The sequence below is a fragment of the Cyprinodon tularosa genome, unplaced genomic scaffold (assembly GCF_016077235.1).
Source record: "Cyprinodon tularosa strain WSP-4 unplaced genomic scaffold, ASM1607723v1 ctg773, whole genome shotgun sequence".
NCBI classification, from domain to species: Eukaryota; Metazoa; Chordata; class Actinopteri; order Cyprinodontiformes; family Cyprinodontidae; genus Cyprinodon; species Cyprinodon tularosa.
The window spans coordinates 239,376-263,084 of NW_024039533.1; the positions used below are offsets into that span (position 1 = coordinate 239,376).

Here is a 23,709-nt window from a genome sequence, read left to right on the forward strand (position 1 = left end):
CGGTTACTTCTCTCCGGCTCCTTTGGAGATCTTCAAGCCTTTCCTCCTCTGCTCTCACCCCGCTGGCTCCCCTCCCTCGCCTGGCCCTGGCTGCACGCCCTCTCCCTCTTCCTCTCCCTCTTCCTCGCCTTGTAACCCCCGTGCCACAAACAAGACTTGGACTCTGTAAACGGGGGAATATATATTCTTCCAGCGAACACAATCTCGCTGTTAAACTAATGACTACAATTACTTCGTCTGTTTATATCACCATGCAAAGCAGCTCACCAAAACGTCACAACGATGTAGAAAAAATAACGGGTATATTTATTATCTAAAGTCTACATCAAATCTATACCCTATACAGACTAATGAAATACTATCTGTAAAATTATCTATGTAAACAAACCTCATCACTTGAGAAGGTAGGTGATGCGGACGTCGTGGAAGACATTTTGTCCCGTAACGCTCGCCGTACTGTTGGGGGGGAGAAGCGGTGGGGGGGAGATGTTCATGTGGCTGCGGTCTGCAGTCTGGACGTTAGATGTCGCTGAAAATTACACACTGTAGCTTTAAACCTATCAGCTATATTTGCAGCCATCTGGCTTGAAGTCATCTTGTTGGTCTGTAGCACGAGATGCGAGGCGCCATCATTACCAATGTAGTGGGAGGTCACCTTAATGTCACATATCCAGCACATTATCTTTAGCTGTTTTAAATCCAAAATGGCTCCAGACATCAGACTGCAGTTGGGACAGCTTGCTGAGCGGCGTGTTACTTGGGTCGGCATTTGCACACGATGCTCATTTGAATGTGAACGTCACGCGCGTCACTATAAAACTAATTGATGTCATTCATCACATCGACTTTGCAAAAATGTAAAGGAATCGATCCAAAATCGATTTTTTTTTACCCAGCCCTACTGGATGAAATATTCAAACAAAGACAAACTTTGACCTGATAATGAATCGAACATTTTCTGTTTTAATTTGTCAATAACAGTGTCGCCCGAACTGGGGCGCCACATTTATGTCGTTATTGGATTGGGCCGCAAAAAAATCCTTCCAGGGGCAACAAATGGCCCCTGATCTGCAGTTTGGGAAACCCCGCTGCAGTGGATACGACAGGTTAAACAGCAGCTTCAGGTTCAGGATCTCTAGAACCATTCGGGGTGGGGGGGGGATCTGCACGCTGGGCTCTGATTGGTCAGAAAGTCCTGGAAGAAGAAACAAATATGACTGGATGGAGAATCGGGACATGATGAAGGTCAAATCCACAAGGTTCTGAATCCTTTACTGGATAAAAACCATCATCACAATCTAGGCTGGATTTTCTGACTGAAAATGTCACGGTTTAAACTTGATTATGGAAAAAGGATCCAAATGATAACTGCATTGGAAAGACAATTAGAAATCCGTAAAATTTTCTTAGATTAAGTGTATTTACCCTTAATTTCAGTAGGTAAATGAGATACTTTGCCAACTGAATGAGTATTTTCACTCTTAAAATAAGATAATTAGATAAAATGCACCTGAAATAAGACAATGCAATTGTGTTTTCTTATTTTAAATGTAAATTGTCTTTTTCCGTTGGCAAAATGTCTCTTTTACCTCCTTAATCCAAGAACAAATGCTCTTATTTTAAGAAAAAATGACTTATCTAGATTTAGATTTTTTCCAGTTTGGAGTCCATCTTTCTGTGACCCGTTTAAAGTTTGAAAGGTGGATCTGCTGGAAAAGACGGCTGGGATACGGAGGTCCAAACAGGACCGGGTTTTATTAAGCTTTTGCTAAAATCTCATTAAAGTATACTGGGATTTTTTACCATATATATATATATATTTTTTATTTTTCTTAGGATTTAAGGGAAAATTCCAGTTTCTGATCTGGACCCACATTTTTTATCTGAACTGTTTTTTTTTTTGTTTTTTTTTCCCAGAGCTCTCAGAACAATCAGAACCAGAAATATTCCGATTCAAACATTAACTTGCTTTGATGCTTCTGGTCTGAAATCCTGTTTATGTCTGACAGTTCATTTATCTGATAAAATGAGTGTTTAACACGATAAAAAGTATAATTTTTTAGTAGATTTTAAAAGTATTATTCTATGGAGCTCAAGTAGTGCCGAAAAGTTTATTTAAACAAAAAAAAAACAAAAAAAATTTAACAAAAATTACTTTGAAAGTAAAAATAGAATATTTGAATCTGAAAATAAAAGATTTGAAAATGAAAAGTATCTTATAAACTGGAAAAATAAAAGTTAAAACTGGGATTAAAATATAGATGAAAGCAGATTTTTGAAACAGAATTAAAAAAAAGATTTTAAAAGGATCAAATAAAAATTATGTTGTTTTTCTTTTTTGTTTTGTTTCTAACTGCTGGCTCCCAGGTGTGGAGGCGGGGCTTAGATAACGCATCTGCATAAAATACTTCCAGCTGTTGCATTCAGGAACTGTGGGAACTTGAAAATGTCTTCATTGTTATTGTTGATTTTAGAATGCAACATCCTTTAAAATATGTTTTCAGTTCCTTTTTTCAGTTCAAATCTTGTTTTGAGTTTAAAAATATTTTTTCTGTTTCAAATCTTTTTATTTTGTTTGAAATAATTTTTTTTATGGCCTCATTTTAGCCCCATACAGATCTAATTGTCGATATTAAAGCTTTAAAATGCTTCTAAACTTGAAAAATATCTCATAATAAAACAAAGATTTAAGGTTGAATTCTTCAGAGTGAAAAGCTTCAGGTTCTGACGGGTGAAATGATTCCCTGTGGTTCCGGACTGACCCGTCACTAACGAGCCTCGGCTCCTGTGTGTGTGGCTGTCAGTGGGTTTAGTGGCGCTTTGGGCTCCCTAACTCGGTGTTCCTCCGGCTGATTGGAGCCAGGTGTCTCCTCCAGAAGAAGCAGGCCTCTGAGGCCGCCCCAGCTGCCGTCGTAAAACCCAACCCAGCCTGGCTGAGATTAGACGCTCCGGAGGACAAATTGTGCTGCTGTTGCTCATTTGGAGAAGGAAACGGAGCCCTGCAATTATTTAATGTTGTTGCTGGCGCTAATTATAAATTCTGGAAGAGGCCGAAGAGGCTGCGGTGCTGACTCACTTCTGGGTCGGACTCAGAAGCAATATTATTCCCAGCTGTGTGTGGAAAAGCAGGAATTCAGATGTTCTTTATGTTTGGAGAAGAATCCGGCTGCTTCTCAACGTCCTCAGACCCCTCAAGACAAATCATCCAGTGAAAAGGCCCCAGAGGGCCGGGGAAGCGTGTGTGGCGTGTTTAAACTGGACATAAACGTGGTCGGTGTGAACCGAGGACTCCCTGAGTTTCACATTCCTACCCCCCCGCCGAGTAAACAGTCCTGAGCTTTTCAGCAGCAAACCGACTGAATCTGATGCAAACCCCGACTTTGAATACCGACACATTTGGGACATTTTGGGTTCAATCTGCACATAATTTGGTTGCATAATTTAGTCCAGAAAGGATCACACTGCAAAAAAATGAAATCTAAATAAGTCATTTCTTCTTAAAATAAGTGCATTTTTTCTTGGATTAAGGATTTAAGTGAGACATTTTGCCAATGGAACAAGACAATTTGCACTTAAAAGAAGAAAAAAACAATTGCATTGTCTTATTTCAAGTGCGTTTTATCTAGATACCTTATTTTAAGTGTAAAAATACTGATTCCATTGGCAAATCATCTTATTTACCTGCTCAAGTTAAGGGTAAATACCCTTAAAGGAATAGTACACCCAGAACATGATTAGCCTTCATTTTCTACTCACCCCCATGCTGAACAACACTCTGGAGTACTTTTTCTGATATCTCAAATGCATCTGGAGATCTGGGAGGCTTCTTGCTGTCTGCTGACATTCAAATAATGGAGGTCTATGGCGCCCAAGGCAGAAAGGTCCACAAAAGTCCACAAAAAACGTGTCAATATTCCTCCATACTGCTCGTCCAATGTATTCCAAGTGTCCTGAGTGGGTAGCATCCATAATTTACTCGAAACATAGTCATTTAGAATGTTTTTAGAGCATAAACAGTAGTGTATAGGATTTCCTAAAAGCGAGTTCACGAGTCTACGGAAACCGCGGCAGACCAAACCAGATGAAAGTGCGCATTCAGCTCGGCAAAGAACTCATGCTCTTCCTCAACACTGAAGTCCTCAGACATTTTTCTTTCGTTGTTTCTTTCTTTGCACAGGTAAACAGCACATTTCTTCTTCTACGCTTCCATTATCGGCAGAGCAGACACTGAATGCGCACTTTCGTCTGGTTTGGTCTGCCGCGGTTTCCGTAGACTCGTGAACGCGCTTTTAGGAAATCCTATACACTACTGTTTACGCTCTAAAACATTCTAAATGACTTTGTTTCGAGTAAATTATGGACGCTACCCACTCAGGACACTTGGAATACATTGGACGAGCAGTATGGAGGAATATTGACACGTTTTTTGTGGACTTTTATGGACCTTTCTGCCTCGGGCGCCATAGACCTCCATTATTTGAATGTCAGCAGACAGCAAGAAGCCTCCCAGATCTCCAGATGCATTTGAGATATCAAAAAAGTACTCCAGAGTGTTGTTCAGCTAGGGGGTGAGTAGAAAATTAAGGCTAATCATGTTTTGGGTGTACTATTCCTTTAATTTAAGACATTTTTACTCATTTTGAGATAATTTTTGCAGTGCAAATGGTCAAAAGACACTCTGCAATGTAAAATTTAAATCTCAATAAGTCATTTTTTCCTGAAATAAGTGCATTTTTTCTTGAATTAAGGAGGTAAATGAGACACTTTGCCAATGTAACAAGACAATTTATATTTAACCCTTTATACACTGCAAAAACAATCTAGAAATAAGTAAAAATTCCTCAAATCAAGTGTATTTTACCTTAATTTTAGTAGGTAAATGGAATGATTTGCCAATGGAATGAGCATTTTTACTCTTAAAATAACATAATTGGATAAAATACACTTAGTTTAGGAACAAATTACTTATTAGAATTTCAATTTTTTGCAGTGTAGGATACTGAGTGAAATACTTTGAAAATCAAAATTTTCAAGCCAATAGTTTTATTGGAATCCAGGACAAGACAGAATAAAACATAAAAAAGGATATTTTAATGGCAAAAATGAATGATAATGTAATAAGAAGAAATAGCAACTTGCCCAAATATATTAAGAAAAATAACAAAAGTGCTTCTATAAAAGAAATCATGAAAACACAGAGTGAGGGAAACACAATTTTTGGTACAATATTAGAGGTATTCATGCTAAATATAATTGTTAACTAGGATTGTTCACTTTTTAACTTTATTTTTTAACTTTTCAATCAGCTTTTCGTCTTGACTTGTTAACTTTTTTTAACTTAATTTACAGCAGTATCTTTGATGAATGCATGGATATAGATCTTGAGCTTCTAGACCTCATTGAGGGGCAGGGGGGACTCCATTTGTAAGGGGTATCAGAAAAAAAGGTAACTTGCCCTATAAAGGGTTAAAATAACTAAAAAACAAATATATTGTCTTCTTTCAAGTGCATATTATCTAATTATTACATTTTAAGAGTAAATATACTTACTCCGTTGGCAAAGCATCTGATTTACCTACTCAGACTAAGGCTGAAAGTGAATATACTTAATTTAGACGTTTTTACTTATTTCTAGCTCGTTTTTTCAGTGTGAAGGAGCTGACCTTAACCACTCTGCACAAAATTAAAATCAAAGGAGTCATTTTTTCTTAAAAATAAGTGTATTTTTTTATTATTGAGGAGAAAAGTAAGACAATTTGCAATGGAACAAGTTGATATATATTTAGAATAAAGAAAAAAACAATTTAATTATTATTTTAAGATTAAAAATACTCATTCCATTGGCAAACAATCTTACTTACCTGCTCAAATTATGGGTAAATACACTTCATTTAAGGAGCTTTTACTCATTTCTAGATTGTTTTTGCAGTAATGTAGTTACTACACTGCAAAAACTGATCTAAAAACAATTTTGAAAAGATTAATACGAGGATCTGCCAATAGAATATTTTCGCCTTTTAAAATAAGACATTATGCACTGGAAATAATGTTTTAAATGTAAATCATCTTATTTAAATGGACAAAGGTTACTAACCACCTTAAAACAGAGGAAATACACTCGTTTCAAGAAGAAATGACTTGGATTTCAGTTTTTGCAGCGTGTCTAGGAGAGAGTAAACATGTAGTTAAAAGTTGAAATATAGAGCTGAGCAGCAGCTCATGTACTTTATTTTGTAGTTTATTTTGCTGTGAAAAGATGCCTTCAGGTTAACAACAGTTTAGAGCTTCAGATTTCATGTTTACAGCAGAGTTGGTTAGCTTAGCTTAGCTCTGATATGGATACTGAGAACATCAACATTAGGGGAGACTGGAGACGGCTGCAACAAATCTTCCTTTTCCAAGAAACATGCTATACACTGCAAAAAATGTAAATCCAAAAAGTAATTTTTTCTTAAAATAAGTGTATTTTGTCTTGCACTGAGGAGGTAAGGGAGATACTTTGCCAATGGAACAAGATAATTTACATTTAGAATAAGAAAAAGCAACTGTATTGTCTTTTTGTAAGCTCTTATTATCTAATTATCTTATATTAAGAGTAAAAATACTAATTCAATTGGCAAATCATCTTATTTACCTACTAAAATTAAGAATAAATACACTTAATTTAAATTTTTTTTTACTTATTTCTATGTCGCTTTTCCAGTGTGCTGATGATATCGAGTTATACTGAAAAAAAAAATCTAGAAATAAGTAAAAATGTCTTAAATTAAATGTATTTACCCTTAATTTTAGTAGGTAAATAACATGATTTGCCAATGAATATTTTTACTCTTAAAATAAGATGTTTTGACAATATGCCATTGAAATAAGACAATTCAATTGTGTTTTCTTATTTTAAAATGTAAATTGTCTTGTTCCATTGGCAAACTTTCTCTTTTACTTCCTTAATCCAAGAACAAATGCACTTATTTAAAGAAAAATGACTGAGCTAGATTTTGATTTTTTTCCAGTGTAGACCCTCACCAATAAACATCCACCTTAACCAGTAGGACACAAGAATAGTTCAAGATAATCTACACTTTTTTTAAAAACTAAACAACAAAAAAAGTTTTTCATGGGTTGCATTTATTCTCGCCAGCAGCCAGCTGGAGATAGGAACCAGCACCCCTAGCGACCCCAGCTGGGATAAAGCATGACGGATGGATGGATGGATGGATGGATGGATGGATGGATGGGTTATGGATGGATGGATGGGTAATGGATGGATGGATGGATGGATGATGGATGGATGGATGGATGGATGAATGATGGATGGATGGATGGACTGATGGATGGATGGATGGACGGATGATGGATGGATGGATGGATGATGGATGGATGATGGATGGATGATGGATGGATGGACGGATGATGGATGGATGATGGATGGATGGATGGGTTATGGATGGATGGATGGATGGATGGATGATGGATGGATGATGGATGGATGATGGATGATGAATGGATGATGGATGGATGGATGATGGATGGATGATGGATGGATGGATGATGAATGGATGATGGATGGATGATGGATGGATGGATGGATGATGGATGGATGATGGATGGATGATGGATGGATGATGGATGGATGGATGGATGATGGATGGATGGGTTATGGATGGTTGGATGGATGGATGATGGATGGGTTATGGATGGATGGATGGATGATGGATGGATGTATGATGGATGGATGATGGATGGATGATGAATGGATGATGGATGGATGGATGGACGGATGGATGAATGGATGGATGGACGGATGGATGGGTTATGGATGGATGGATGGGTGATGGATGGATGATGGATGGATGGATGATGGATGGATGGATGATGAATGGATGATGGATGGATGATGAATGGATGGATGGATGATGGATGGATGGATGATGAATGGATGATGGATGGATGATGGATGGATGATGGATGGATGATGGATGGATGGGTGATGGATGGATGGATGGATGATGGATGGATGATGGATGGATGGATGATGAATGGATGATGGATGGATGGATGGGTGATGGATGGATGGATGGATGGATGGATGGATGGATGATGGATGGATGGATGATTGTAACTCTCGTCACGACAGACACGGATTGGTTTCTCTTTAACTGGCATTTATTTCGTCTTTTCTCTCATGTCGTTCAACATGAAACTCCATTAAGGTTCTTTATGACGTTCATACTTTTATGCCGTGAGAACTGTACAGACACAAATATATATATATATATCAGCTCAAACAGTGTACAAGTACAAATAAGAGCAAGATTCTGTGCTGCATAAGAATAAACAGATTTATCATTAAAACAAATAATAATACCTCATTAGCCGCTTGTCATGAAGAGAGGTTCTTTACACGCTTGAATCAGGCTTTGTAATCTTGCTTCATAGTGTAGCATCTATTAAATTTAACGTAGTGGTACACAAGTATGAACATTGGTTCCTGGCTAAACATAAAAGTGCAGAAGAGAGCAAACTTATGAAATAAATTATAAAATTAACCCGTATTTTATCTTATAACACGTCCATGAATTTACTCATTTAAAGTTTTACCTAAACAACAACATAAATTATGAATGATTAATTTTAACAAGAATTCAAAAGCACTTACACTCCCACCAAATCACTCATTAACTTGAATTGAGAGATTTCTGAGAAAAACTTTAAGATTGAGTCTAGAAAAATCAATGTATGCATGAATGTAAAGTTATCTGTACAACTTAGTTGGCCTCTATTAAAGTAACTACTTTGTGGATGGGCCTCTCAAGGTAAGTAGCTCTGGTTTGTAGTTTTCCTTTCTCAAGTGTGGTGTCACTGACAAGTAGCTTCAGCTTTCTCACCATGCCATCTGAGCTGGGCTGAACTTCCACCACTTTGCCAAGCTTCCATTCGTTTCTTGGTGAGTTGTCGTCTTGCAGTATCACTATGTCATTTACTTGTGAGTTTCGTGATTTTCGTTGCCACTTCTGCCTTTGTTGTAGATTAAGCAGATATTCACGCCTCCATCTTTGCCAAAATTCATTGGCTAGGAACTGCACTCTTCTCCACCTTTTACTCAGATAAAGGTCTTCTGCACAGAACTTTCCAGGTGGAGGCAGAATAACTGATGACTTCATGGTCAATATATGATTTGGAGTGAGAGGTTCTGGACCAGTTGGATCACGAAGATGTTCAACACTCAAGGGCCTGCTGTTGATAATAGCCATTGTTTCATATAGAAAGGTCCTCAAAGTTGTGGTGTCGAGTCTGCTTGCAGATTTGTCGAGCATGGCCGACAGGATGCTTCGAATCGTTCGGATTTGACGTTCCCATACGCCGCCCATATGACTCGCAGATGGAACGTTCATCACAAATTCACAGCCAATCTTTCTTTGTTGTTCTTGATCCATTCCCTTTAATAACTCAGAAAACAATCTCCTGGCACCTACAAAATTTGTACCCTGATCGCTTCTCAGTTGGCGCACAGGTCCTCTGATGGCTATGAGTGTTCTTAGTGCATTCATGAAAGCATCTGTAGTTAAGTCATCTAGTAACTCTATGTGAACCGCTCTGCAACACAAACAGGTAAACAACAACCCGTATCGTTTTAACTCTCTTCTTCCCTCCTTCACAATAAAGGGACCAAAGCAATCTAGACCACAGTAAGTAAAGGGAGGAGAGGTCTTGGTTCTTTCTTCCGGCAGGTCTGACATTTGTTGAACCTCAGTTGTTCTTCTGTATCTCCTACATTTCACACATTTATGGATGTGAGATGAGACCACGTTTCCACATCCTATGATCCATATTCCGTTTGCACGCAGCTCGTTCATTGTCATGCCTCTCCCTTGGTGAAATATTTGCTCATGATGATGCTTAACAAGCAAGGATGACACATGAGATTTCTTTGGAAGTATTGCAGGGTGCTTTACATTATAATGTAAAGCTGCTTCAGACAGTCGTCCTCCCACCCTGAGAATGTTATTTTCATCCAAGAAAGCATTCAGCTGATGTAACTTGTTGTGTTTGCTCAGTGAGTATTGTTTCTGGAGCTTTAGCTTCTGTATATCTTCAGTGAAAGCTTCTTCTTGCACCACTCTAATGATTAAGATTTCAGCTTCTCTTTGTTCCTCAAGACTGGTTGAGTCATTTGTTCTTGCCTGAACACCTTTAAACATTCGAATTAGTCTCTTGAGCCTAGCGACAGCTTTCACTGCTCTAGACCAGTCAGAGAATTTAGTGAGACGATTCACCACTGATCTCTTTTCTTTTGTATTAACTGCCTGAACATACGATTTACGAAGCTCGGGGTCAGTTGTTTCAATTTCTCCCACCATTTCCCCTTGAGGTAGTGGATGCTGCTGCCACAGAAAGTCTGGCCCTTGCAGCCAATTAGACTCTTTCAGCTGGGCTCCACTTAGCCCCCTAGAGGCGCAGTCGGCTGGGTTAATTTCAGAGCTGACATGTCTCCACTGCTCAGGATTAGTGTTAGATCTTATGAACTGAATGCGGTTAGCAACAAACGTGTGGAATCTCTTGGCGTCGTTGTTGACATAACCGAGAACCACCTTTGAGTCAGGTCAGTAATAGTCTTTTAGATTTTCTATCTCAAGCTCTTTCTTAAGGGTTTTGCCATTACGGACTGAAGTGACAGCTGATGACAGTTCAAGTCTCGGAATAGTCATTAATTTGGTTGGAGCCACCCTCGCCTTCCCCATAACAAGTGAGCAACTGATTTCTCCTGTTTCACTCGTTGCTTTGAGGTATGAGCATGCACCATATCCATCGAAGCTCGCATCCGAGAAGTTGTGAAGTTCATAATGCTTGACCTTTCCAAAGGTTGGTGGACAATAGCTTCTTTGGATCTTCAAGGCAGCTAAATGAGGCAGATCTTTAAGCCATGACTCCCATCTTGGCAAAATGTGATCAGGGAGATTTTCGTCCCAGCTTACTTTGTCTCTGCATAACTCTTGAAGGATCTGTTTGCCAACCAATATGAAAGGGGCTACGAATCCTAAAGGGTCATAAACTGATGCAACAGTTGAGAGAACTCCTCTTCTTGTCAGTGGGTTCGCCTTCACCACAACCCTGAACTGAAATTCATCTGATTCGATGCACCATTGAACTCCGAGTGCTCGCTCAATATGAGGTTCTCCGAGGGTCATGTCCAGATCTTTGGAATGTGCACATTCTTCAGGTGGTATTGTGGCAAGTACTTCCTTTTTATTGGATACAAACTTGTGTAGCCGAAGGTTTCCTGTTCTGCACAAGGCTCTTGCCTCCTCAATGAGATTGATGGCTTCGCCTGGTGAGTCAACACTAATTAAGCCATCATCCACATAAAAGCTTCGTTTTATGAACTTGACAGACTCCTCACTGAACTTCCCAAGGCCCTGAGATGCAAGGTGTTTGAATCCGAAGTTGGAACAGCCAGGGGATGAAGCTGCCCCGAAGAGGTGCACCTTCATCCGGTAGACTGAGGGTTTTGAATTCAGATCACCATTGTCCCACCAGAGGAACCTTAGATAGTCTTGATGTTTCTTTGCTACTCGAAACTGGTGGAACATCCTTTCTATGTCGCACATTATAGCTATTGACCCTTTTCTGAATCTACATAAGACCCCAACTAGTGTGTTAGTCAGGTCTGGTCCAGTCAAGAGATTATCATTTAGAGAGGTTTCTTGAAAGCGTGCTGAACAGTCGAAAACCACACGGATTTTCCCAGGCTTATGGGGATGATATACTCCGTGGTGTGGAATATACCAGGCTGGTTTATTCTCAAGTTCAGCTTGGGGAACCTTCTCAGCATCTCCTCGATTGATTATGTCGTTCATGAAATGGACATAATCCTTGAAATACTGCTTGTTTTTTCTCAGTCGCCGTTCCAAGGCAGAGAGTCTGTGAACTGCACAGAGCTTGTTGTCTGGAAGATCAGGTTTAACTGTCTTGAGAGGAAGCGGGAGTTCAAAGTAGCCATCCTCCATTTGCTTGATACCTTCCTTCATTTTAGACAAAAAGAGAAGGTCTTCCTGTGAAACCATTATGTCGTCTGTGGTGTGCTCTGTGAAATCAGATTCAAGAGCTTTGATTATGTCTATAGGATTTATTTCTTTGACATGGGTTTTGCATACAAAGTGCACTTTTCTTCTTAATGTTGATGCAGGTTGCATGTCAGGTGTCACTTTATGTACTATGACTCTGGCTTGTTCCTATTGCATCACAGTAATCACTAGCTGCACTAAAGCTACCAATGATACTCCATCCAAGATCTGTGCGCTGAGCGTACGGATAATTTTCTTCACCAGACAGGATTTCTCTTGGAAGGAGGGCTTGTTGACAGTTATAACCAATTAGAAGGCCTACTTCACAATCTAATGGTGGTGGGATTTTGTCAACTAGTTGTTCTAGATGAGGCCAGCTTTGAGCTGTCTGGGAAGTTGGAATATGTGTCCTGTCTGCTGGAATGAACTCTCTTGTAAAAAGGGGTGGCAATGGGATTCTTTTGTCTAGGTTAAATCCCCTGACTTGCAAATTTGTCAGTTTCTGACAAGGTATGTCTGTTGACCTATTAGACATAGTAGACAGCCGTAAACAAACATTTTCTTTCCTTGTGTCGAGGTCGTGAGCCACTTCATCCAGAATGAAAGTTGTGTCGCTCTGCGTATCTAGAAGAGCATAGACCAGAATTTCTTGATCAGGCTTCTTTAAGGATGAGACCCAGACTGGCACAATTGGGGATGTCTGTGTGCTTAGGCCTGCCTGCATGACTCTATTAGTTGTTCCTGTTGAAACTGGTTCTTTGGTTACTGCTTTGTCCTTTAAGTTGTCGTTACCCTTTGGAGATCTGGATGTTTGACGCTCTGAAAAGTTGTCAACATGTAAACATGTTGGATGTTTTTTCTGACATTTTTCACATGTGTTTCTATTTTCACATTTTCTAGAGTGATGACCTGTCTTCAAGCACCCAAAGCAAAGCCTTTCTGTCTGAACAAACTTAACACGATCTTGAACTGTCTTTTCACAGAACTTCCTACAGTTGGCTAAGGTGTGGCCTGTTCTTTTGCAGAAATCACATAATGGGATATCGTGTTGGGTTGTGTTTGTAGATAGTGTCTGTGCTTGGATAGTTCGACTACGTTCTTGCCTTTGTCTTTCACCTTCTATCCTCTTGACTGCTTGAATGGATGAGATGGGATCACAAGCAAGATCTGCTTCCTTTGACAGGAAGTCAACCAACTCTTTGAATGATGGGTATCTGGCTTCTGAAAGTCTACTTTCCATCACCTTGCGGTTCCAACTAGACACTAACCAGTCTGGCAGTTTCAATAGGATTTTCTGACTTTCGTTACAGTCATTTAGGACTTCTAATGTTTTTATGTGGGGCATTGCAGCTTCACAACTCTGAAGGAAGTCTGCAAACTCTCTTAATTCAGAGCCATCTTTGGAGCTGATTTTTGGCCATCCATGTAACTTATCTCTAAAAGACTTCCCTATTATGAATGGGTCTCCAAAGCGTTTTTCCAACAGTTGCCAGGCTGCGTCGTATGCTGCTTCTGTGCCTAGTAGGAAAAATCCTTCCACTGCTTTCTTTGCAATGCCACCTAGATACTGTCTTAGGTAGTACAATTTTTCATTCTTGGGAATGTTCTTTCTGTCAATTAATGTTACAAATGACATTCGCCAATCATTGAACCTTAAAGGATCACCACTAAATACTGAAGGCTCTGGTGTAGGAAGCACTGATACACTATATTGCCAAAAGTATTTGCTCACCTGCCTTGACTCACATATGAGCTTAAGTGACATCCCGTTCCTAATCCATAGGGTTCAATATGACGTTGGTCCACCCTTTGCAGCTAGAACAGCTTCAACTCTTCTGGGAAGGCTGTCCACAAGGTTTAGGAGTGTGTTTATGGGAATTTTTGACCATTCTTCCAGAAGCGCATTTGTGAGGTCGCACACTGATGTTGGACGAGAAGGCCTGGCTCTCAGTCTCCGCTCTAATTCATCCCAAAGGTGTTCTATCGGGTTGAGGTCAGGACTCTGTGCAGGCCAGTCAAGTTCATCCACACCAGACTCTGTCATCCATGTCTTTATGGACCTTGCTTTGTGCACTGGTGCACAGTCATGTTGGAAGAGGAAGGGGCCAGCTCCAAACTGTTCCCACAAAGTTGGGAGCATGGAATTGTCCAAAATGTCTTGGTATGCTGAAGCATTCAGAGTTCCTTTCACTGGAACTAAGGGGCCAAGCCCAGCTCCTGAAAAACAACCCCACACCATAATCCCCCCTCCATCAAACTTTACACTTGGCACAATGCAGTCAGACAAGTACCGTTCTCCTGGCAACCGCCAAACCCAGACCCATCCATCAGATTGCCAGATGGAGAAGCGCGATTCGTCACTCCAGAGAACGCGTCTCCACTGCTCTAGAGTCCAGTGGCGGCGTGCTTTACACCACCGCATCCGACGCTTTGCATTGCACTTGGTGATGTATGGCTTGGATGCAGCTGCTCGACCATGGAAACCCATTCCATGAAGCTCTCTGCGCACTGTTCTTGAGCTAATCTGAAGGCCACATGAAGTTTGGAGGTCTGTAGTGATTGACTCTGCAGAAAGTTGGCGACCTCTTCGCACTATGCGCGTCAGCATCCGCTGACCCCGCTCCGTCAGTTTACGTGGCCTACCACTTCGTGGCTGAGTTGCTGTCGTTCCCAAACACTTCCATTTTCTTATAATACAGCTGACAGTTGACTGTGGAATATTTAGGAGCGAGGAAATTTCACGACTGGATTTGTTGCACAGGTGGCATCCTATCACAGTTCCACGCTGGAATTCACTGAGCTCCTGAGAGCGACCCATTCTTTCACAAATGTTTGTAAAAACAGTCTGCATGCCTAGGTGCTTGAATTTATACACCTGTGGCCATGGAAGTGATTGGAACACCTGATTCCAATAATTTGGATGGGTGAGCAAATACTTTTGGCAATATAGTGTAGCTTCTGCTAGTGCACTGACTAAAGCAACATCTGGGCAGCTCTGCACCTGTATTGTGTGTGGCTGTGTTACTGCAGCCTGTGTTGTGGGATGGAGGGCTTGGGAGTGAGCATGACTTCTGTTTGGTGGGAACTGGGGAACAAATGGGGAACTTGAGGCTTGAAGGCTTTGGGTTATGGCTGGATGTGATTGTGGAATGAAAGGTGGACTTGAAACATGAAGATTTTGAGTTGTGACTGGATGTGATTGTGGAATGAAAGGTGGACTTGAAACATGAAGATTTTGAGTTGTGACTGGATGTGATTGTGGAATGAAAGGTGGACTTGAAACATGCAGGGTATGGGTTGTGACTGGATGTGATTGTGGAATGAAAGGTGGACTTGAAACATGAAGAGTTTGAGTTGTGACTGGATGTGATTGTGGAATGAAAGGTGGACTTGAAACATGAAGATTTTGAGTTGTGACTGGCTGAGGACTGAGTTGTGGATCAGAACTTTGAAACTCCACTGCTGATTCAATATCATTCAGTGAGTTAAGTGAGCCACAGATTCCAGCTTGGTCATAGACTTTTGCTCGAGCTCTTGCAGCGTTTAGCTTCTTCACTTCTTCAAGGCGATCAAGTTTTCTGCGCTGTTCTTGAATAGCTTGCTGTCTAGCTAGCTTCTCAGATTCAAACTGTGCTAGTCGTTTTTTATCTTCAGCTTCTAGTCTTTGTAGTTCTATTGTTTCTTTGTCTTGCTCATCTAACACTGCCAAAACTTCTTGAGCTGCGGCAGCTTCAGCTACAGCTTCATTTCTTTTGACTGAGAAGATAGTAGAACTAGCAGAACTATGCTTTGATTGATGAGACCTTGATCGAGAACTTGTTGAATCTAGGATTGATCCAAAATCAGGCCATTCTTTATCCCTTTCAGTCACTGGGTGTCCTGAGAGTTGTCTTTGTGCCTTTATAATAATATGATCTGAGAGAGATACACATGTGTCGACCTTTCGTCGTACATCTGGTTCAGGTGATTGCATTCTACGTAATTCTTCATACATAGATTTTACTGCAGAACACGTAACTTTAATACCTTCGGTTAGCTCATTTATGTCATCTTCTGAGACAGTGTCAGACAGTATTTCTTTTCCTACTCTTGCATGGTACCTCCACTTCTCATAAGTAATTTTGAATCGACGCTGCAAGGTCTTTAGTTTTTCCTCTTCAAATTCCTTTCCCTTTTCTGTGAGAGTTCGAGCTCTTTCACTTCTTCGTAGCTCTTTTACTTCTGCTGATTCACTCAAGGTGGTTTCAGGTTCAGCATGTGATCCTGTATCTTTATGGTAGGATTCAGAGTTTGTGTCAGACATTTTGAAATAGCTTAAATGATTATGTGATATGTCTGATGTCTTGAATTTATATGGGACTATGTGTTAATGCAAGGTATGGTGGGCTTATGTGCATAAATACTAAGGTTCTCGACCACTGCATGCAACCTTGTGAGTCTGCTTAGCTCAATTTCTAAACAGAAACAGTATCAAAGAAACATATCAAATGTATAGCTTACTTTAAATAGAACACGTGAATGTATTTTGACGAATATTTAAACTTTCACGCCTTTAGCTTCAACTTATTGTCTCTTAACCTTTTGTGGTAATAAAACACAATTACACGATTTTTAATATTCACTTAGAATTATGTCATTTTTACCTTTAACCCCTATGACAGTTATTCAGTAAAAAGTCTTAACATCAGATTTTTTCCAAAACATGTGGTCTTAGTTGGTATAATACCTGAGTCCTTGGTTGCAGCTTTAATGTTGAGCCACTTCTCTCACCACCAGCTTGAAGACTGGCAGAGCACTTGCTGGCTTTGCTTTAAAAGTTGCAGTTTCGACCCAGTATATTCCCCTTAGCTTCTTGTTGCTATGGCAACCAATGTTCATGGGATTTACTTCTCTGGCGCACAATTGCGCGCGATGCACCGGGGCTTCTTCTCCAGCTCGCGGGATGCACCGGGGCTTCTTCTCCAGCTCGCGGGATGTACCGGGACTTCTTCTCCGGCTCGCGGGATGCACCGGGGCTTCTTCTCCAGCTCGCGGGATGCACCGGGGCTTCTTCTCCAGCTCGCGGGATGTACCGGGACTTCTTCTCCGGCTCGCGGGATGCACCGGGGCTTCTTCTCCAGCTCGCGGGATGCACCGGGGCTTCTTCTCCAGCTCGCGGGATGTACCGGGACTTCTTCTCCGGCTCGCGGGATGCACCGGGGCTTCTTCTCCGATGCGCCTAATGCGCGGGATTTTTACCGGACGCTCTGGACCCCCGTCGCGGAGTTACGCCGTTCCTTTCATCTCTCCTACCCGTGTGGAGCAGGTGAGTTCTCACTGTAACTCTCGTCACGACAGACACGGATTGGTTTCTCTTTAACTGGCATTTATTTCGTCTTTTCTCTCATGTCGTTCAACATGAAACTCCATTAAGGTTCTTTATGACGTTCATACTTTTATGCCGTGAGAACTGTACAGACACAAATATATATATATCAGCTCAAACAGTGTACAAGTACAAATAAGAGCAAGATTCTGTGCTGCATAAGAATAAACAGATTTATCATTAAAACAAATAATAATACCTCATTAGCCGCTTGTCATGAAGAGAGGTTCTTTACACGCTTGAACCAGGCTTTGTAATCTTGCTTCATAGTGTAGCATCTATTAAATTTAACGTAGTGGTACACAAGTATGAACATTGGTTCCTGGCTAAACATAAAAGTGCAGAAGAGAGCAAACTTATGAAATAAATTATAAAATTAACCCGTATTTTATCTTATAACACGTCCATGAATTTACTCATTTAAAGTTTTACCTAAACAACAACATAAATTATGAATGATTAATTTTAACAAGAATTCAAAAGCACTTACAATGATGGATGGATGGATGGGTGATGGATGGATGGATGGATGGATAGATGGATGGATGGGTTATGGATGGATGGATGGATGGATGGATGGATGGATGATGGATGGATGATGGATGGATGGATGATGGATGGATGGATGATGGATGGATGGAGGATGGATGGATGGATGGATGGATGGATGATGGATGGATGGATGGATGGATAGATGGATGGATGGGTTATGGATGGATGGATGGATGATGGATGGATGGATGGATGGGTGATGGATGGATGATGGATGGATGGATGGATGGATGGATGGATGGATGGATGGATGATGGATGGATGGGTGATGGATGGATGATGGATGGATGGATGGATGATGGATGGATGATGGTGGATGGATGGATGATGGATGGATGGATGGATGGATGGATGATGGATGGATGGATGGATGGATGATGGATGGATGGATGGATGGATGGATGGGTGATGGATGGGTGATGGATGATAAATGGATGATGGATGGATGGATGGGTGATGGATGGATGGATGATGGATGGATGGATGGATGATGGATGATGGATGGATGGATGGATGATGGATGGATGATGGATGGATGGATGGATGGATGGATGATTGATGGATGGATGGATGATGGATGGATGGATGGGTGATGGATGGGTGATGGATGGATGGATGGATGGATGGATGATGGATGGATGGATGGATGATGGATGGATGGATGATGGATGGATGGATGGGTGATGGATGGGTGATGGATGGATGGATGGATGGATGGATGATGGATGGATGGATGGATGATGGATGGATGGATGATGGATGGATGGATGGGGTGCATTTATGTCCCACTACTCTGACCATGTGTATGAAAAAACCAACCTAATTGTATTGAGTCATTGTTTAGTTTACATTGAAGCTAGGTGGATAGCGCAGGCTAAACTCTGTATGTCTAGTTATCACATGGTGCTCTGTCATAGCTAACAGTTCTGGGATGATTGCAACAAAATACCCCAAACAGGAAACTACCATAAAATCCAGGAAGTTGTAGCTGCAGTGCTGGAATGAAAGTCCTGGGCTCAAACTAAATTCCTCACATTGTAGCTCCAAGCTCCTTTTCCTAGTTTCTATCCTTCCACCTTTCATTGGAGGAACAGTAAGGACTCTATCCAGGGTAGGAAAGGAGCTCTGGACTACTGAGCCTATGCATTATGTATGGCATTATGCTGCAGACAGAAACAAATGTGTTGGGCTAGTGGCTTAGAGCGGTGCGCTTGTGCTATGAGAAGGTTGCAAGAACAGACTGCACTCTGGGTCCCTGAGCAAGACCTTTAACCCCACACTGCTCCTCGGGCGCCTCACAATGGCAGCCCACTGCTCCCCAAGGCGATGGGTTAAATGCAGAGGTAAACTTCTCCAGTGTGAGATCAATAAAGTTCAGTTATTATTAATGCCGTTGGTCAAACTGGGACTACAGCCTTCGTGAAATGAACCACAAACAACAAAAGCTACATAAATATAGTGAACGGATGAAGCTCTCCTTTATAAAACCCAAACATGTGAAGGTGTGTTCTGGTGCTGAAATAATTAATCGTAATAATCGTGATAAATCCATTATTAAAATAATCATGAACTAATTTAGTGATCGATTAATCGTTAACTGGAGTATAGAGACTCTAAAACATTAAAACGTGCCTTGAGGTGACAGAGGGACCCACTTAGAGCAGGAATTATACCAAGAAGAGTAAAAATTTAGCATTTAAATAAAAAAAAAAAAAATGTTTTCATCATTCAATCTGCTCTATCCAGAACTTCTGAAGTGGAAAAGTTTTAGCTTCACCTGGTTTAATTTGGTAAAAAATCTTCTTTAGGGAACCTTTTGTCTGATTATTAATCGAATAAATAATCAACAGATTGATCAATTTGCAAAATAATCGTTAGTTGCAGCCCTAGTGTGTACATTATGTCACATACATTACGTGTAAAGAAATAATGTAATTACCTTAAACCCTCTGAAGTGGGCTGTAGCTTTTTCACTGGAAAAAATCAAAATCCAGATAAGTATTTTTTTCTTAAAATAAGTGCATTTGTTCTTGAATTGAGGAGATAAAAGAGACATTTTGCCAATAGAACAAGATAATTTAGATTTAAAATAAGAAAACACAATTACATTGTTTTATTTGAAGTGCAAATTATCGAATTATCTAATTTTAGAGTAAAAATACTCATTCCATTGGCAAACTATCTAATTTACCTACTCATATCAAGGGTAAATACACTTAATTTAAGACATTTTTACTTATTTCTCGATCATTTTTCCAGTGTTGTCCTGTAACACAAAGGATTGTGGGAAACTATATCGGTGGTCGGGAACGTCAGGAGGTATCTATGCTAAAGGAAATGGTTCTATTGTGCTTCCTCTTCCTGGCTCCTTCCTTCCTGTCAGCACTATAACACTTAATATGGCGACTGCTGATGGTTGTCGTTTTTAGCTTAAATATTCAATACATCTGTGCTCCTAAAAATGAGTTTCTGCAAAGTATTTATTTTCTGTTTCAAAGCTGCATCTGTGGAGTTGATAAGTTGTGTTTGCCGTGTTCATTTGGGATTTTTAATAATGTTTTTTATTTAAGATGTCATTCTTTCATTTTGGGATGTGTGTAAGTGCACAACATTGCAGTTTAGTTTTTAAGTTTTATAAACAATGCAAATTCTCAGAATAATACTATAATAGAGACGCAAAACAAAGCTGTTTTTTTTTTTTTTAAATGAATAGATTTATGACGTGTTGCATCTGTTCCTGGGATGGAGTCATAAGCAGCAGTTTTATTTATTTTTTTATTTATTTTTGTGAAAAATCACAGTAATTATATTTAAATGGTTTTGATCTAGCGGTCACTCTGCAAAAACGATCTAAAAATTAGTAAAAATGTCTTGAATCAAGTGCATCTACTCTTAATTTAAGTAGGTAAATAAAATGATTTGCCAATGGAATGAGTATTTTTACTCCTAAAATAGGATAATTAGATAATATGCACTTGAAATAAGACAATATAATTATTTTTTCTTATTTTAAAAGTCAATTTTCTTCTTCCATTGGCAAAGTTTCTCACATACCCCCTGTAATTCAAGAAAAAATGCACTTATTTTAAGAAAAATAGCACTTATTGAGGTTAAAAATCTTTGCAGTGCAGATTTATGTTTTATGGTTCCATAAATTATTCGGCCCTTGTTTGGTACAACAAAGATGTTTGGCCCCCAAATGAAGCCAACCAACCTTTTTAAAAGTTAAATATGGATGATTACATTATTACACAGTATAAAAACAAACATGGCTATAACCTCCTTTAGGTTCAAATCCTCCAACTTTAATTGTTTCAAATTTTTGAATTATAATGTTAAACAAAATGAACAATTTTTTTTCAACACATGGAGAAAAAAAACCCTCTCAAAATGGATAATTTTTTCTGTTTATTTCTCGGATCTTGCATCCGTCCCCATGCATGCATGCTTCTAGCCTGGTGAGACCATCCTGATCTCGCGAGCTTTCAAGGTTTCACTCGCAGATCAGTCTGGAGACTCTCCGTTAAAGAAAATTTGGAGCCGTTCACCAAACGAACGTCCAATCAGCGTTGGCTTTGAGGCGGGTTGAGGTGTGACGCAACGAGAAGCGCGACAGTTCAGTCTAAAGAACATGGCGGCTTCAGCCGATGAAACTAGCGTTAGCGTGGCTATCGAGCAAGTTTTATGGGAATTACAGAGTATTTCTTCACTGAAAGAAGAGCAAAACATTGCTCTGGAGGCTTTTCTCAGAGGAAAAGATGTTTTTGCTCTTCTCCCGACTGGTTTCAGCAAGAGTTTGATCTATCAATTGGCTCCTCTTCGTCGTCGCTCTGTTAGTACGTCATATGCTTCGTTGATCTGATTGGTTTATTTGGCCCGTCTATCACCAACATAGGCCAATCAGCTAACCAGTATTTTCGCCCCTTCCCAAAATTACTTCAACGGAAGGTTTCCAGATGGATATGCGGAGTAAATCCATCTGGTGGAGTCAGGTTAGCATGCTTCTGTTAGCGGTTTGGGACTGGTAACAGGATCTGTTTTTTCTGCCAACATTCATCAACGGTCTTGATTCCGTACTAAAGGATCCATGAAAATCAGCATCACTGAGGAGCAGAGACCCGTCTGTCCACCGCCATGTCTACTGTCCATCTTCTGCTCCTCTGACTTCAAATCATGAAGGTATCGGCTCCAGGAAGGAAGCCACAGTTTACACCTCCTCCAACATCGATACGGGATTCCAGTTGTGCCAATTTTATAGAAACATGGCTCGCTTTGGTTCCACCCGGACTGGTTAGACCTTAAAGCTACAGTGTGTAATAATTACAGGGATATACAGTCAGAAATGTAATATATTATACATAACTATGTTATTTATCATCATCTACGAGCTCAGCCTCTTAACCTTAATATTTGCGTTGCCTTAGAATTCATTATTTATAATTACATAGGAGCGGGTCTCGCAGCCATGGAGGCAGACATCTTTGCGCTACGGCAGCGCAGAGCCAACAAACTAGCGATTGCGAGATCTCCCATTATGCTCGAAAGTAACTACGGCAAGTTGAGAGAGATGAACTGAGACGGTACTGAACAATAGATGGCAGTATTAAAATTATCTATGTAAACAAACCTCATCACTTGAGAAGGTAGGTGATGCGGACGTCGTGGAAGACATTTTGTCCCGTAACGCTCGCTGTACTGTTGGGGGGGAGAAGCGGTGGGGGGGGGATGTTCATGTTGCTGCGGTCTGCAGTCTGGACGCTAGATGTCGCTGAAAATTACACACTGTAGCTTTAAAAGCATCGCCACACCTCGCACATCTGCAGCACTATGGAGCTAAATTGGGGCCATAAAATCTGTTCAAAACCATTTTCTAAACTATCAACAAGTAAATAGAGTAGAAAAAAATATTTTTGAAACTAAAAGATTTGAACCTGGATAAGAAATTTAAACAAAAAAAAAAGTGAAACAGGAGAAAAAAGATTTAAAACTGAAAAGAAATGTTTAAAACTGCTTATCATATTCTTCTTATTTTCATATTTTATTTTATTTTTAAACGGTCTGTCTTTAGTAATAGGGGTGGAGCTTTGATGGCATGAGTTGTAGAAGTATGACTCACAGTTTATGTATCTGGATATTTCTAGCCGATACATTCAGGAACTGTGGGCACCAGAAACGTCTTAAAGGCATCGTTGCTATTCTCTTTACATATGATTGGTTTTTAAAACCAACATGCTTTAAAAAAAAGTTTTCAAATTATAATTTTTTTCAATTTAAAAACTTTTGGTTTTATAAAAATATTTTTCTCTTTCAATTTTTAGTTTTTCATTTTACAAATTATTTTCAGGTTTCAAATTCTTTTTTATTTTAGATAATTATTTTTTTAAGTTTTAAAATTAGTTTGGCCACAACTTAGTTCCATACAGCTCTCTCTAAACATGCCCCAGGAAATGCAGCTGTCGGGGTCTTCCAGATCCACAAACCTCTATGGACCAGACAATGGACTTCCTTCACCCTGCGATGGTAAAGATGGAGCCAAAAGGCTCCTTCTGAATCTGAACTCTGGACAGAAAATGAAATCTCCTCTGCAGGAATGTGGAGTAAACTTTCTCAGAAAGGCCATGAGATGTTAAAAAGTCAATCCTTAAAGGAATAGTACACCCAAAACATGATTAGCCTTCATTTTCTACTCACCCCCATGCTGAACAACACTCTGGAGTACTTTTTTGATAT

General features: G+C 40.0%; 1 protein-coding gene and 1 long non-coding RNA gene across 2 annotated transcripts in view; one reads left to right on the forward strand and one right to left on the reverse strand.

Moving 5' to 3' along the window:
- The window catches only part of lmo4a (LIM domain only 4a), a 31,998-nt gene that overhangs the window by 2,597 nt on the left and 5,692 nt on the right, over window positions 1–23,709 (forward strand). The window lies entirely within an intron of this gene.
- On the reverse strand, window positions 8,146–8,468 carry LOC119773635. The gene is made up of 2 exons (XR_005279440.1): window positions 8,366–8,468; window positions 8,146–8,246 (listed from the first exon to the last, which is right to left on the reverse strand). It is a non-coding gene; the product is annotated as an uncharacterized LOC119773635 (long non-coding RNA).